This window comes from Calliphora vicina, chromosome 3, assembly GCF_958450345.1.
Source record: "Calliphora vicina chromosome 3, idCalVici1.1, whole genome shotgun sequence".
In the NCBI taxonomy this organism is placed as follows: Eukaryota; Metazoa; Arthropoda; class Insecta; order Diptera; family Calliphoridae; genus Calliphora; species Calliphora vicina.
In genome coordinates, this window is record NC_088782.1 from 59,217,406 (window position 1) to 59,233,050 (window position 15,645).

Genomic DNA, 15,645 nt, shown 5'->3' on the forward strand with positions numbered 1-15,645 from the left:
GTGATTTATGTCTATATGGAAGTTTACTATGTTGAATTTTATGTTTATACCAATATTTTTAAGCGATTTATGCACGATAAAGTGATTTTCGGAAGCGGGTCAATATGGGAGCTATGACTAATTTCAGCCAGTTTCAATAGGCTTCGTTCTTGGGCCAAAAAATCATATGTACCAAATTTTATAGAAACATCTTCAAAATTGCGACCTGCACTCTGCGCATAAGGTTTACATGGACAGCCATCCAGCCAGCCAACCAGACGGACATCGTTTAATCGACTCAGAAAGTGATTCTAAGTCGATCGGTATACTTTAATGTGGGTGTTAGACTAATATTTTTGGGCGTTACAAACATCTGCACAAACGCATAATACCCTCCACACTATGGTGGTGTAGGGTATAATTAAATTGTACTTGAATGTGTAGACTATTATAATAGTATTCTGAACTTGTACCAAGTTACTTGCCCGTGTAACCGCAGAGTAAAACTGTGATATTGTATTGCTTTTAGATCCATGTCTATTATAAATACTATACGAACTATCTAAATATCTGACTTTATAAAACTAAAATAAGAACATACAGTTGCTCCCAATAAAAATTAGCCACCTTTTGTTACAAAGTCATCAATAATAATATTGAAAACATAATTGGTCAATTCACAAGGTCTCTTATCGTAGCATATTGTCATAATGTTCTAATATTTCACAATCGTTTTTATAGCATTTCAAGCAAAAAATGTTCTAAAATAATACTACTCTGTATGCTATGTTTATTGTGTTATCGTAACCAACCAGCAGAGACCTGTGCCGAATGCCTAAGAGTCGGTAAAGCCGAGCCGCCGAGTCGTGATATATTAGGATATTATGACAATATGACTGATAAGAGACCTTGTGAATTGACCAAATATATTGTTAACTGAAATACATTTTATTTTAACTATTTAAATAATAAATGTTCTATTTATAAAATAAATATTATTTTTGCCATCGATGGTCCAATTCCATTGTGAGTCACTGTAAGTAGTTTGCAAATGCTAATCGTACTGACCATTTTGCATTCAGTCTTTAGAAATCACTGCAGAGAATAATAACGTTTCAGTAAAATTACAACAAATTACAATTAAATTGCTAATATTTTTAAGGAAATATTTTTGCTTTTAAATGAATCGTATAATCATCTTGCTGCTCTTGACATGGCTATTTTATGCAGAAGTTTTACCAACATCAACCATTGAAATAAGTAAAATTAGAAAATGTATTTATAAACACACTGTAAATTTAACAAATCATCAGAAATTCGAAAATGGTACATATCAATATAAAGGAATATTAATACCACCCGAAAGTCAAACTCTCTATGATACACACTATTTCTTGGGAAATCAGAGATCGGTTGCCGAGCATGTGAGAGGTTGTGTTTGTGATCAACATCCTTGCCTCAAATTGTGTTGCTCCGAGGATGAGTATTTCAATGAAACGAGTGAAAAGTGTGAAAAATTAATGACGAATATAAAAGTGCTTTGGGAAATACTAATAGAAAAGTATATTGGTAAATATAAGAATGTGAATATTTTGAAGGATTTTACCACTGTCAAATATGACAATTGCTGGGAACCGAAGACATTGACTAAGATTGCAGGCAATTGGACATTTTCTGTGGTGAGTTGTATAGAGAATGGAATGCAATTTGTTTAGCAACGCATTCATTTAATATGAATCGTAAATGTAGGTTATTTTAAGAAATAAATATTGAGGTCAGAAATTGGTGATTTCTAAGCAAACATTTTACAAGTTAAATAAAACCGTGATACAATTTTACATTTTTTTTTGTTGGACTTGAACGACACTATACACATATGAAACCTTATGTCATATATAGTAGAACTGCGTTTTTAGTTTTTCATTTTGTGATCTTTTCTCCTTTTTAAAGGACTTCAAAGTTTTAAGGATATAATAATTTCTTAAAATTTATTTAAATAGTTCTGCTCATTAGTTTTTCAATAATTAATCAATAAATAATTACACATGTAGCAATTCTTCATGATAACGAAATACTTATAGTTTTTCTCGATCACTCGATTATAATTCTTAACTAAATAAATAACTAACATTAAATATAGATTTATGGTACGAAATATGAGTGATCACAGATTGAGTGGATTTTCCCTAAAATCGGATGACATCAATTTTAAAAGTTGGTCCACTTGACATAAAATCCCTGATATATGTATATACTTTTGCGTAACAATTTTTATCTCTACTTAGAATCATCATTTTCAAATTGGTATATCTATATTCGCTTATTTTTCTAAAAAGAGTTAAAAGTGCAACAACTCAAGTGAGAATTGAGTATGTCGATGCTACCGACAGACTGTTAGATGAATTCAAGCGGATTGATACTGACATCGGAACATGCCCGTGTAACAACAATCAGCGTATATTTAAGCACAATGTTTGCTGCTATGATGGACAAATTTAAAGAAGACAAAGAAACTTCTAGAGTCAATAACGTGAAGTTGTTAACTGAAGTTCAAGAAACTTCTAACGCCAATGACGAGAAACTTATTTAAGTACAAGTCGGCAAATTAAAAAGAAAGCTGACCTACATATAGAATGGCATTATCTTCAATGCCAATACGGACCGATACGAATTATTTCAGAAACCTCTAGTAGAACAAAGCTCCTACTTTTGATGGAGTTTGATCCAGTTTGATACAGTAAAAAGCTGCAGAGTTGATTTTGGTCTTGAAGGGAAGTGCAGAAGAATGAGCTGCAGGAATAATTATGAAGACATAATGTCTGCACTGCAACGTAAGTATGGTAGAGAACACAAGTCCATGGTTATCTCGAAAAGTTAAAAGAACGCTTCTATTGGGCAAATTGTCCACAACGCGTAGATTCCAAAAGTCGTTGACAGCTCCATCAGCACAACTAGTGTTCCCTATTTGAGCGGATAGCGATGAATGATGAATCTGAGAAAATACTCAACAACAAAATGAAAGCCAGATACGATCAAGCTGTGAACTCTGAAGTATTTAAAAAGGTCAGCTTGTACTATTGTATAATCCACAATACGGAAATATAGGAGCCAGAGATCAAAAATTAAGGTCATGTATCTAGAATGATTAAATGCCTATTAGAAGGTTGAATTGAATATATGCCATATAGTGACGAACAGACTTAAGTGAGAGGCAGTATTACGGCAGTATTGCATTATTAATTTGAATTTAGCGGTATGTAACAGTAGAAACTTCTACTTATAAACAATGTTGATAGCACGATGTTATTAACATTGTTAATAAGTATGACAACTAAACTGTAAAGTAGCTTTAAAAGCTCTGATTATTGTGGAAATAGAAAATTCTATTTTTTCCGTTAGATTTTTCATGAGACTTTTAGAAGATGACACTGTGTATATGAATAGTAACAGAGAGTTGTGAGTGAGACAGTATGTCGTAGGCGCTGTTAGAGTTAAAATCAACCGTATTTCCACTGTGTTTTTAAAGTGTGTGTAAATAAAGTAACTATTTAAATAGTTGTGTAAATTTAAATAAATAAAGAGTTGTTACAATTTTAAAACTACTTGATGCTTTTAATTACAATTTAAATGAATCCGGTTTATTTAAAATAAATAAATCACTTTAAAGGGTAAAAAAGTAACAATATTTTTAAATTCTATGTAAATATAAATTTTTGAAAAATTTATGCGATCAACTTTGGGGCCACATACTAGCACCAGCTCGATTATGAACCCATATAAATACAAATCAACTCAGAAACACCTCGAGTCTTCTATTAAAATCAAAGTCTTCTATTTCTCTGGACATTGGTCCCAAATAATTAAAATTTTGCATAATTTTATGGCGATCGGTCCATAATTGGTCATAGCTTGATAGATCCTACTTTGTTTTTTTACCATATTTTAAAAATGACTATTGGTCAAAAATCTATAGTTTTGGCTTTTTTAAAGTAATTAAATAATTTTTATTAGTTTTCTTTTTCCCAGGACGGATTCTTACGAACAAATGATGGTATTCTGGACATTTCTGAATTTTGTTTCTCACCAAGTTTGATGGATAATTATATATATATATTGAAACCATATACATGTCGCTTACTCGACGATGGATCCAGGAAAAAAATAATACATGAATACAGTAAGTCCACAAAAATAATACAAGTTATAGTGGTACATTCGGCTATAGCCGAAATTTATATATGTACTAGCAGACCCGACAGACGTTGTCCTGTCCAAATTAAAATAATGCTTGTGTACGATTTGTGAATTTGTGAGAAGCGGTTTGAATTGGATAAAAATAGTTAAAACAGAAAATAAAACGTATTGTTGAAAGATAACACTATGCGACACATAGTAGGGTCAGTGATCGGCGGGAGTGCTGCCCAATGGGAAATGTTAGATCGGTAAAAAAAATTATACGTGTCCCGGCGTTTCGGTAGCTCAGGTCTAGGATTCGAGATATATCGATTTGAAATTAGTATGGATCGTAGAGGAAAAATTGTATTTTTTTTTTGCCATTTTCATGCATTTTGACCATCTAAACGTCAGAATATCGCAGTGTTATGTTCAGTAAAGTTGTTAAGCTCAACGCCTTGGAAAATGAAAGCTTGGCTTTCATTGAGTAGAACCCTGGAAATCAGTTTTTCATAATTTTTTTCGTTAGTTATCTTACACAACTCAATTAAAATCATCTAATACTGTACCCAAGCAAAAATATAGTTGTACAAGATCTATAACAATATTATGGTTGCTGTAATTATGTATATGATTTCGGTAATCATAATATGTTTAAGTTACCATTCATATAATTGAAGCATGTATATATATGATTGTAGTAAATAAATATATGTTTATGGCAATCATGAATTTGTATGTCCCAATCTGTTCTTCAATATCATGCAAAGGGATTTCATAGCCCCGAGCTTGGTACCTTCAATAGATCCAAAAATCAGCTTAACTTTGCGATATTCGGACATTTGCATATTTTGAGTTTTTATATAAAAATAAATTTTTGTTCAGAAATATGAGTGATCTGTGATCGAGCTCCTTTTTTGATTAAATGCTTATTGGTCAAGTTATTAGCGAATTTAGATATTGTGAGTTTTTATATAAAAAATAGATTTTTGTTCAGAAATATAAGTGATCACAGATCGAGCTGCTTTTCTTGATTAAACTCTAATTGGCCAAGTTATTAGCGATTTAAGCTATTGTGAATTTTGGTCTGAAATATGAGTGATCACAGATCGATGTATTTAATAAGTGGGCGTATTAGTGAACGTGGACAATTTTTATTTATGTAAATCGAAAAAAAATTGCGTGGTTAATTTTTTTTTTCAGTAAAAACTTAAATTGAACATTTAAACAAAACATTAGCCAAATCGGTGAGGCCGTTTTCCGATTTTAGATAAATTATGTAAAAACCTAGGTTGGACTATGACCAACATTTTAAAAAAAATATTGTCTAAATTGGTCCGGCCGTTCTCTACTGATGGAATTACCATCGAACGATATTTGATTGTTATTTATATAGATATATATAGCCTTCACCTTAGTATATTTTGAAACAAAATACAAAAAACTGACAGAAGAATGTAGCAAAGCCATATACAGTGGTGGCCACCAATTTAAGACAAATACTTGAATTTTTTTCATCAACTGAATTTTAAGTGCGATAGAGCCAAAATAAAAGGACTCTAAGGGTATGAAATTTATTATTAATGTTTCTAGTTTCTGAAAAATGTTTGGAAAAATAGGTTAAACATATATGCACAAAGATATGTGGAAATACGTTGACCCACCTCAGCGAACATCCGCTGTTAATAACATGATATGACCGAAACTAATGAAACTAAAAATACGAAATTTGGTCCGAATATTTTATAATAATAAAATTATAATGATATAAAAGTGAGAAAATATGTTTATTTAAAAAAAAATTTTTTTGGTCAAGTTGTAGAAAAATTGTATGTGTTCATGGTGAATATGTATGAATTGACACAGTCGAATAAAACACACTTGTGTGTTAAAACAGTCCTCATCCATACATATTTGTGGAAATATTTGAAAAAATAATTGACAATTACATGGATTTTAGCAAAAAATTTTTGTCTTAAATTCCTGGCCACCACTGTATGCATCTGAAATTTAAAGGCTTGTGGTGAAGGGCATAAACAAATCACGATTATAAGTATAAAATATTTCGTTACCTTAATATAGAAACGCGCTAACTCGTGTTTTTTTGTAAGCCCAGATTTTTGTTTATTTCGATAAATGATCCGCTCCTATATCATATTTAGGCAAAAAATATCGTCTTAAAATAACACGAGTTAGGGCCTTTCTATATTAAGGTAACGATTTGTATATATAAAAATGTAAACAAAATTTTATTTCAGGCCTATATGTATCGGTTTTCTTTCAAGTACCCACCCTCTTGTTGTACATAGTCTTACAAGAACTAAGGAAAAGTCTGGCTGGTAAAATATTTTTTTGTTATCTTTTCTCGATGACAATGGGTAATGTCATGTTTTGTTTGCTAATAATATTCCGTTTGCTATTTAATGCTATAGTACTTCTTATTTTGGGTGAGTTTATTTTTTTCTTTTTATTTTTTTTTTATAATAACTATGAATTATTTTTGTTTAAGGTTTCATTGGTTATATTTTTATAATACTTGCGATTTTATGGCTGAGTGTTATCTGCTATCATATTTGGCAGAGTTTTAAAAATAATAAAAAAAATGTTGCAAATGAAAACAGACAGTTTATTATATATTCCCTCTATGTTGGTTTAAGTGCTTGCCTGGCTACTGGTTATATAGTTTATATGAAATTGCCATGGATCTGGGATAAAAGTAATATGTCGAGTGTTGCTGATATAAGTTGGTGGACTTGTAAGTAACTAATGTAGAACTTTACTAAATTAGCTGGCAAGTGAAATTTAAAAATAAATATATTTATTTATTAAAGTATTTATTCACAAATTACACTGTGCTAGTTGTCAAAAAACTGTTAAGCGTGGCACATGGTGGGTTAAATTAATTCGGGTACGCTGAATTCAGTGGTGCTAATAGTTTTTTTAGGTTAGCTCATATTTTCGAAATATACCGTTATTTTGAAAATGGAGGAGGTTGCACAACATATATTCACGTAACTCCAAAATCGTATAGTTTCTTGAATAAACTAAAAAAACCGAAATTCCACAATAAAACTACCTGTAAGGCTTAACATGTTTTTAATATTGGCAGTCGTTTTAGGAATATAATTTTTTTGGGAAAAAAAAATTATTTTTTAGAAAAATTTTGAAATTTTTGGTTTTTAAAACGGCATTAAAAATTGGAAAATGAATATACGTGTCGAAGTCCGGTCAGGCCACCTCGAAGACGATTTGATCGATCTTCATGATGAGCTTATCGACTTCGATGACGGCCTTATCGACCTCGACTGAAGGTCCCCGAACACTTCCTGAGGGAGTTTCGGAACACCTCCTAGGAGGTGTTTAGAAGAAGCCGAGCTTGGAGCCGATTAATATAGTAAAAAACCGAACGACCCCCGGTCAGAGTTTTTATTTTAAATAATTGTTTAAAAAAAAAAATAAAATTAAAAAAAATCCCATAATAAAACGCACTCCCGTGCTCTTATTAAATATTAAAATTGAACAACCAAGTGTTTGTGTCACCAAAGGCAAAGCAAGTGAGTAATAAATAAAATTCTAAATTTTATTAGTGCTACGTTCAACGCTGTTGTTGAACCATCTTTGTTAACCATTAACAAAGATAAAATTAAGATAAAGAACAAATTTCCAAAATAAGAGTTGGAATTTGTTTAATACGCTCTCAATTTTTTTCACACATATAGAAAATAAAGTTCCAAATAGAACAAGCCCTAAATGAGTAAAATCTCTGTTCAACTTTTAATTTTATTCACAAAAGATAAGATACATAACTCGTAGTAATTAACTACATCGTGCAGTGGTAGTCTATGTTTAGTATTGTAATAGTCGGCAATGCAGTGCCGTTTTTATAAAACGGCAAGAATCTGTAAATTTTCTGTTTGTTGTTGATTTTGAATCCAAAAATTTGACTAATGGAAAAGATAAGATAATATATATATAAACCGAAATTCCGCAATAAAATTACCTTTAAGAAAGGCTTAACATGTTTTTAATCTTCGCAGTCTTTTTAAAAATTTTTAAAAAAAAAATCGAAATTTTTTTTTTTAAAACGGCATGAAAAATTGGAAAAAAATCAACGCTCTTAATTTTGTCTAAACGTATCTATCGCCAGATAGCATTTGGAAGATTATTTTTTTCAAAAATCACTAAACCGAGTCTTTTTCGAGTACTTTTGGTGATCAAAAACTCATTAGTTAGTTGTACGCTTGAAAAATGATTCGAAAATTATTTCCATTAATGATTAAAAAGTGATTTATTTGAAAAGCAATAACAAAATGTACATCAGTCATAAATATATATAGTTCAGGTGTTCAAAATATGATTGTTTAAAAATATATTTTGTAATTATATTTCACGCAGTTGGAAGATCAATAAATGTTCCATGAACTATGGTTATTGTTTGTAACAGGACCACAACAATCAGACTTAAAAATTACTCAAAAATGATTCGTAAATACTTGTCAAATATAAGTCGAAACGAAGGGGATTATAAAATACTCTTTTAGAAGCTACGCCAAAAGATGTTGGCTGGACTAAAATGAGTTCATATAATTCTCATTTGGTTTATAATATTAAATGTATAAGTATTTCAGTATTTCCTAAAACTGATTATTAAGTAGCATTCTTAAAAAATGTTTCGAAAATTAGTCCTACTAATGATTAAAAAGTGATTTATTAGAAAAACAATAGCAAAATATACAACAATCATAAATAGCTCATTTAGATGTTCGAAATATGATTGTTTTTAAATTTATTTCTTAATTATATTTAACGGGGGGATCTGAAAAAAAGTGGAAATAAATCTGTAACTTCTAAACGAATACACCGATTTTAATAAAAATGGCTATAAATCAAATTTATAGATATAAAATCAACTACAAACTGAAAATTTATAGAAAATTGCTGTTTTCTAATATATTTTTGTCCACTGCATTGCCGATAATCTGCATTACCAAACATGCGAGACAACTACAAGATGAAGCTAATTACTGCGAGTTATGTATTTGGAAGCCATTAATTTGACTAGGGGAAAAGAAAAGATTTACATATTATATATCAACGTGTAGGAAATTATGTCCTCTTTTCAAAACTGTACAAAATTTTTAAGAATTAAAAACTTATAAAAGACTTTTTTCAAAAATATGGAATAAAAAATTATAGCTGATTTTTTTGAAAAATTTTAATTTTTAAAATGCAATAACAGTTTTTTTTATGAATCGGTTTTAATGAAATTTTACACTTATATAGAAACTTTTGAAACAAATCCAAAAGTGAAAAAGATATTTGTGAATTGTTAATGACAATCCCACAATTTCCAAAAAACTTTCCAAAAATCCCAAAATTGGGATTTTTTAGATTTTTTGATTTACTGAAGGGACCATGAAATCCCTTTGCAGAATATTAAAGAACATATTGTGACATACAAAACTTAATTTTATGAAATCAGCTATGCGATTTGAGAAGTGTTGTCTGAAGTAGCAATTTATATAAAAAATAGGTCTTCGGAAGGCTCTGGCGAAAAAACGCCATTTTTAAGTTTGAATGCACATAACTTTTGACTCAGTAGAGGTTTTTAAACAATTGTTTCTCACTATTATTAATACATGTCTGGTTAATTCAAAAAATTAATACTTCAAGAAAATCGGGAAAGAATTGGATCCGTTATTAGCAAAAAAACCAGACCAAGGTGGGTAAATAAAATAAAATTTTACTTTTCAAATGCGAATAACTCGTAAACTATAAGAGATAATATATGCCTAAAGCAATGTTCTTTGTAGATCTCGTCTAGTAGATTCCATTTATATATATTTTTTTTTTTAACGCTTTATTGATTTATTGAATCTGTCTATTTTGACCTTACAATAAGTATTTAAATCTTATAACTAAAATTAAAACTATTTGCTCTTCAGCAAGAGAGCCATAATGTTAAACTGTCACTCATCTTAGCGGGGTGGTAGATCTGCTCTACGGAGCCTGGATCGGGTTTGGGTCTGCACAAGTTGTCTTGCAAGCGTATTGGGATGGTTTCGCAGCTTCACAATATATTTCTCACGGACTTTCTTGAACTCTTCCTTTACCAATGTCACTTCTAGGTCTCTGTGGATGTTTTCATTTCTTATGTACCATGGTGCTCCCGTCATGGTCCTAAGAATTTTAGATTGGGCCCTCTGTATAAGATCAATACTGGTGTTGCTAGCCATTCCCCATAATTGAATTCCATATGTCCAAATTGGTTTTAAAACGGTCTTATACAGGATGACTTTATATTCAAGGCTTAATTTTGATTGGTCACTGATTAACCAATGAAAGCTAGAGGCTTTTAACTTCATGTGAAGTCTCTTGGTTTCTATGTGTCGGCGCCAAGTAAGCCGTCTATCCAGATGAATACCAAGGTAGGTGACATAATCAGACTGCGGTATATTAACGTTGTTGAGTGTGACAGGTGGGCAATTTCCTCTTCTTAGAGCGAACGTAACATGTTTACTTTTCAGCTCATTTACCTTTATTCGCCAGTTTTTCAACCATGACTCCACACGTACGAGGTAATTCTGCAGTTGACTAGATGCCATGAGTGGGTTTTCGTCTGAGCTAATAATGGCGGTATCATCAGCAAATGTTGAAATTGTTAGTTTATCGCACGTAGGGAGGTCGGAGGTGTAAATCAAGTAAATTTATATATAAATCTTTCAAATCGAATAAAAACAAAAATTTGGCATCATTTTTAATTTTTGATATAAACGAGGTGCCCACTTTGGGGCATTGTGGCTCGGCCCCCATGGTGTTATAATCCCAAATTCAAAACTAAAACTTATCAACACCTCCTCTATAGCCATGGGAAATTTTATTAAAATCGGGCTATTCGTTTCGCAGTTACAGATTTATTTCCACTTTTTTTTCAGATCCCCCACTGTGCGCAGTTAGAAGACCAAAAATTTGTTCCTGAATTATTGTTTTTGATTGTAACAGGCTCAAAAATTACTAAAATATGATTCGAAAATGAATTCAAAATGAACAGCAATTCGACTTAAAAATTACTCAAAAATTATTCAAAAACGAGTGGAAATTGATCAGAAGAGGGGCTCATAAAAGACACATCAAGAAGATAGGTCCTATTTTCTCCCAACAAAAGTATCAATTACGATCAGAAAATGAGTGCATATATCGCTCTGAAGTATAAAAAATTATTCGTTTTTGATTAAAATTTCCAAAAAATGCTATCTGTGTCTATATATATAAAAATGGATGTTTGTATGTATGTATGTTCCGAATGAAATCAAAAACGGCTAGTCCGATATTGATGAAATTTTCAGGGAATCTTGAAAATAGTCTAGCGGGTAACACGTTGCGGTCAGAAGTTTGATTTTCGGGTCTGTGGGCGGAGGGGTGTGTCAAAATCAAATGTTTACATTATACCGCTAATCCCATCTATATATATAAAAAACGGCTGGACCAATTTTAGTGAAATTTTCAAGGAATCTTCACACCGGGTAACACAGTATAGTTATATTTTTGATATTCGGTCTGTGGGCGGAGGGGAGTGTAAAAATAAAATTTTTACATTATACCGCTAATGCCCTATATTTCATAAAAATGGATGTGTGTATGTATGCTCCGTATGGACCAAAAAATGGCTGGACCAATTTTGATGAAATTTTCCGGAATCATCAGAAAAGCCTTTTGGGTAACAGTGTAAAGTCAGATTTTTGATTTTCGGTCTGTGATAAACAATTTTGTTTACTCTTGCTTATTAGGTGCATGAATAAGAAATTCTCATTCTAAATTGTTGAATTCATTGGAACCAGCCGAAATACCACTACATGTATTAACATTGAAGGTTGGATCACCGACATTGTCCGATACTGTATATTAAAATCGAGATCGAGATGCAATATAAAACAGATGTTTTCTAAGGTCCAGCAACGCGGACCGTGTTCAGCAAGTAGAAAATAAAGTTCCAAACAAAACAAGCTCTAAATGATTAGAATCTGTCCACAACATTTGATTTTATAAATAAAAGATGAAGCAAATATCCCCTAATAACATTTTAAAATTTGTTCCCATATTTTTGAAAAAAGTCTTCTATAAATTTTTTAATTCTTAAAAATTGTATACATTTCTGAAAAGAAGACACAATTACCTATACGTTGATATATATATATCTTTTTCATTAGTCAAATTTTTGGATTCAAAATCAACAACAAACCGAAAATTTAAAGAATCTTGCCGTTTTGTAAAAACGGCAAGCTATTCGCTTGCCGTCTATTCGGCGGCTATTCGCAAATAAAAAATTAATTCACTGTTTATGCGGCAAATTTTTCTAAATGCAATATTTTTATTTGGGAATAAGCCGTGCGTATAAACGTAGTAATAGACGAGCACTGCACGATGTAGCTAATTACTACGAATTATGTATCTTATCTTTTGTGAATCAAATTAAAAGTTGAACAGAGATTTTAATCATTTAGGGCTTGTTCTATTTGGAACTTCATTTTCTATATGTGTGAAAAAAATTGAGAGCGTATATTCATTTTCCAATTTTTAATGCCGTGTTAAAAACCAAAATTTTTTTTTTCCAAAATAAAATTATATTTCTAAAACGACTGCCAATATTAAAAACATGTTAAGCCTTACTTAAAGATAGTTTTATTGTGGAATTTCGGTTTATTTATTTTATTCAAGAAGCTATACCGTTTTTGAGTTACGCGAATATATGTTGTGAAACCTCCGACATTTTCGAAATAACGGTGTATCTCGAAAATACGAGCTAAACTAAATAAACGGTTAGCACTACTTAATTCAGCGTACACGAATTAGTTTAACCCATTGGCTGCCCTTCTTGACCTCATTAAGCCTATGGGGCATTTCATGTCAAGTGTACTAATGGTGTTTTCTTTTCTGACACAAAATGTTGACTATATATTGTGTACCATTTATTAAATGTTACCCATAACCTCATAATGTGTTTCATTTTTAATGATCACAATAGAACAAAAATCATTTCCATTTATGAAATTTTCTTTTATGTAGCTTCGAAATATTATAAAACTATACTTTTTGCTTACATAAAAAGTGGTGCATTTCTAACTCTTTGATAAAATTGAGGGTGAAACATGTAACATATATTCAGGGTTTTAGGGTAACATTATTAGAAAAGAACACGATAAAACTACATTTTTTTCATAAAAGAACGCAAAGAGGGTAAAAGGCAGAATAAATGCATCATTTATGCCAGAAAAGAAAACACCATAACATTGGTGCAAATTTCATTCCGACCGGAAGACATCGATTTCAAAAGTTGGTTCACTTGACATGAAATGCCTCCTATATATGAATGTTTTTCCTGTTTCTGTTACAGCTGAAAAATGGTCGGCATTTCATTTTTACGGAGCAACTGTCTTAATATTACTTTTCAATTGTTATAAATTTGTACATTTGACAATAACTATCTATAAAGAGCGAGCAGATATGGACAAATTGATTCAGAACAAAGAGTTATTAAGAAAAAAGTAAGAAAATTACTACAAATAGACTCGTATATTTGCTTAACTACACATCTCTCTCTCACAGTGCATTTATCGTTTTGCGTTTATGTCTAATAACGGATATGCATTGGTTTCTTAAAATTATATCGCACTATAATTTCGGATGGAACTTTCTGTATTTACTATTCAATTTTGCAGACGGTATTCAAGGTTTTATGATATTTTGCTTGTTTGTTTTGAGACAAAAGACTTGGCGGATATTGAAGCAAAAGAAGTAGGAGATGAATTTTTCTAAGAATTCATTTATTACTAATTTATGTATATATTTATTCTATTACAGATCTTATAAAGTTCGAATACCCCAAGAGAATTGTATCGACATGGAAACGGCACACAGTGGGTTCGATGGTACCCAAAGTGGCGATTAATTCATAGCAGCCGTAGTTTTTTATTGATGAGTTATTATAAGCACATAAAAACACAGCATTTTAGAAAAAAAAGATTAAAAAACAATTTTTTTAACCCTTTAAGCGCATTATTGTTTTTTTGGAAAAAAGGACTTTGTTCACAATTTATGCTATAACTTTGGAATGAAAAGCGATAATTTAATGAATAAAATTGGAAATTAAAGCATACTTACTGTGCTATTCAAAAATAAAATTAATAAATTTATTATATACCCAGCAAAAACTTTTCTTACAAATAAGCCGAAAAATAAGGGGAATTTGACGATTCAACTACTTATTTTTCTACTGTATGAACTCATTATTTTTGTTCGCGATGTCCCAAAAGTAATCCTTTATATTTTGGACAGAAATAAGTTGTTTTGTTAGTAGAGTTATTTATAGAATTTTTATTTACACAAAAAAATAAAAAAAAATAAGTCGCAGACCCGATTCGAACCTGCAACCTTCTGTTTGGTAGTCTGCTGTTGTGCTCACTACACCACTGCTTAGTTATTTCATTGTGCATCAAATAATGGTTTTCACACAGTAATGCAATATTCTTTTCTGTTTTTCTAAAAATAAACATGCAATAAAAAAAAATGGGCAAATTGAAAAAAAGTAACAGTTTTTTTTTTGTTTGTTTATTTTGTTTTTTTAGACTTTACTACTTAAAAAGTAAGTTATTAAAAAAGACATTATTAAAAAGACATTGTAGCCTTTGTAAGCGAAGTTTTTGCTGGGTATATTTATATTAGTATAAATTTAATAGAAATTTTAATTTTTATTTTTCACAAAATTTTATAAATTTACAAATTTTTTTCAAAAGAGAATATTATAATTTTTTAGTAATGAATAATCATAAATCCATAAAAAACAGATATAAAAAAATGGAATAAAAATTTTTTTTAACCTGTTAGGCGTTTTTTGTGTTTCGGAAAAATATAATTTTCGCTGTAACTTTGAAATCAAAATAAATTTAAAGAATAAGTTAATATGTATTCCTATTAGTATAAATTTTTATCCAGTTTTTCATTCACTAAATTCAGTAAATGTAAAAATTAAAATTTAAATGTTTTGGTTGAATCCTTGGTTTTTTTTACCTTCTTAATAAAAAATATATTAAAATATTTGTATTATTTTGCATTCTCAAATTCACCACAAATATCCCAGTTATCATAAGCTTCATTATAATCATTAACTTCATCATCATTGTCATCATTACTATCTTCATCGTTGTTATCATTTACCGGTCTTTTTAAATAAATGAAAACCAGAGTTTTTACACAAAAAAGAAAATAAAAAAAGAGCCGTGCATTTTTTCTTAAATATAAGCTGATATCCCAAACTATTCTAAAATCCATAAAACTAATTTCAACTATTACTAACTTAATACTAGGGTATTCATTCCTTACGAATAATTATTCGAACAATTTAAAAATGGCCATTTTCGAATAACGAATAATTCGAACAATTTTATGTAGAATAATCGAATAAAACGAATAAATGTTCATATATATTTAAATTTATTA

At 30.3% G+C, this 15,645-nt stretch overlaps 2 long non-coding RNA genes across 2 annotated transcripts; both read left to right on the plus strand.

Moving 5' to 3' along the window:
- Positions 1–1,211: 1,211 nt before the first annotated feature.
- LOC135953635 (uncharacterized) lies at positions 1,212–6,593 on the plus strand. Its single transcript, XR_010576222.1, has 3 exons — positions 1,212–1,658; positions 3,991–4,156; positions 6,411–6,593. It is a non-coding gene; the product is annotated as an uncharacterized LOC135953635 (long non-coding RNA).
- A 90-nt stretch (positions 6,594–6,683) lies between these two features.
- LOC135953636 (uncharacterized) lies at positions 6,684–13,932 on the plus strand. The gene is made up of 3 exons (XR_010576223.1): positions 6,684–6,907; positions 13,544–13,694; positions 13,756–13,932. It is a non-coding gene; the product is annotated as an uncharacterized LOC135953636 (long non-coding RNA).
- The last annotated feature ends 1,713 nt before the right edge of the window (positions 13,933–15,645 follow it).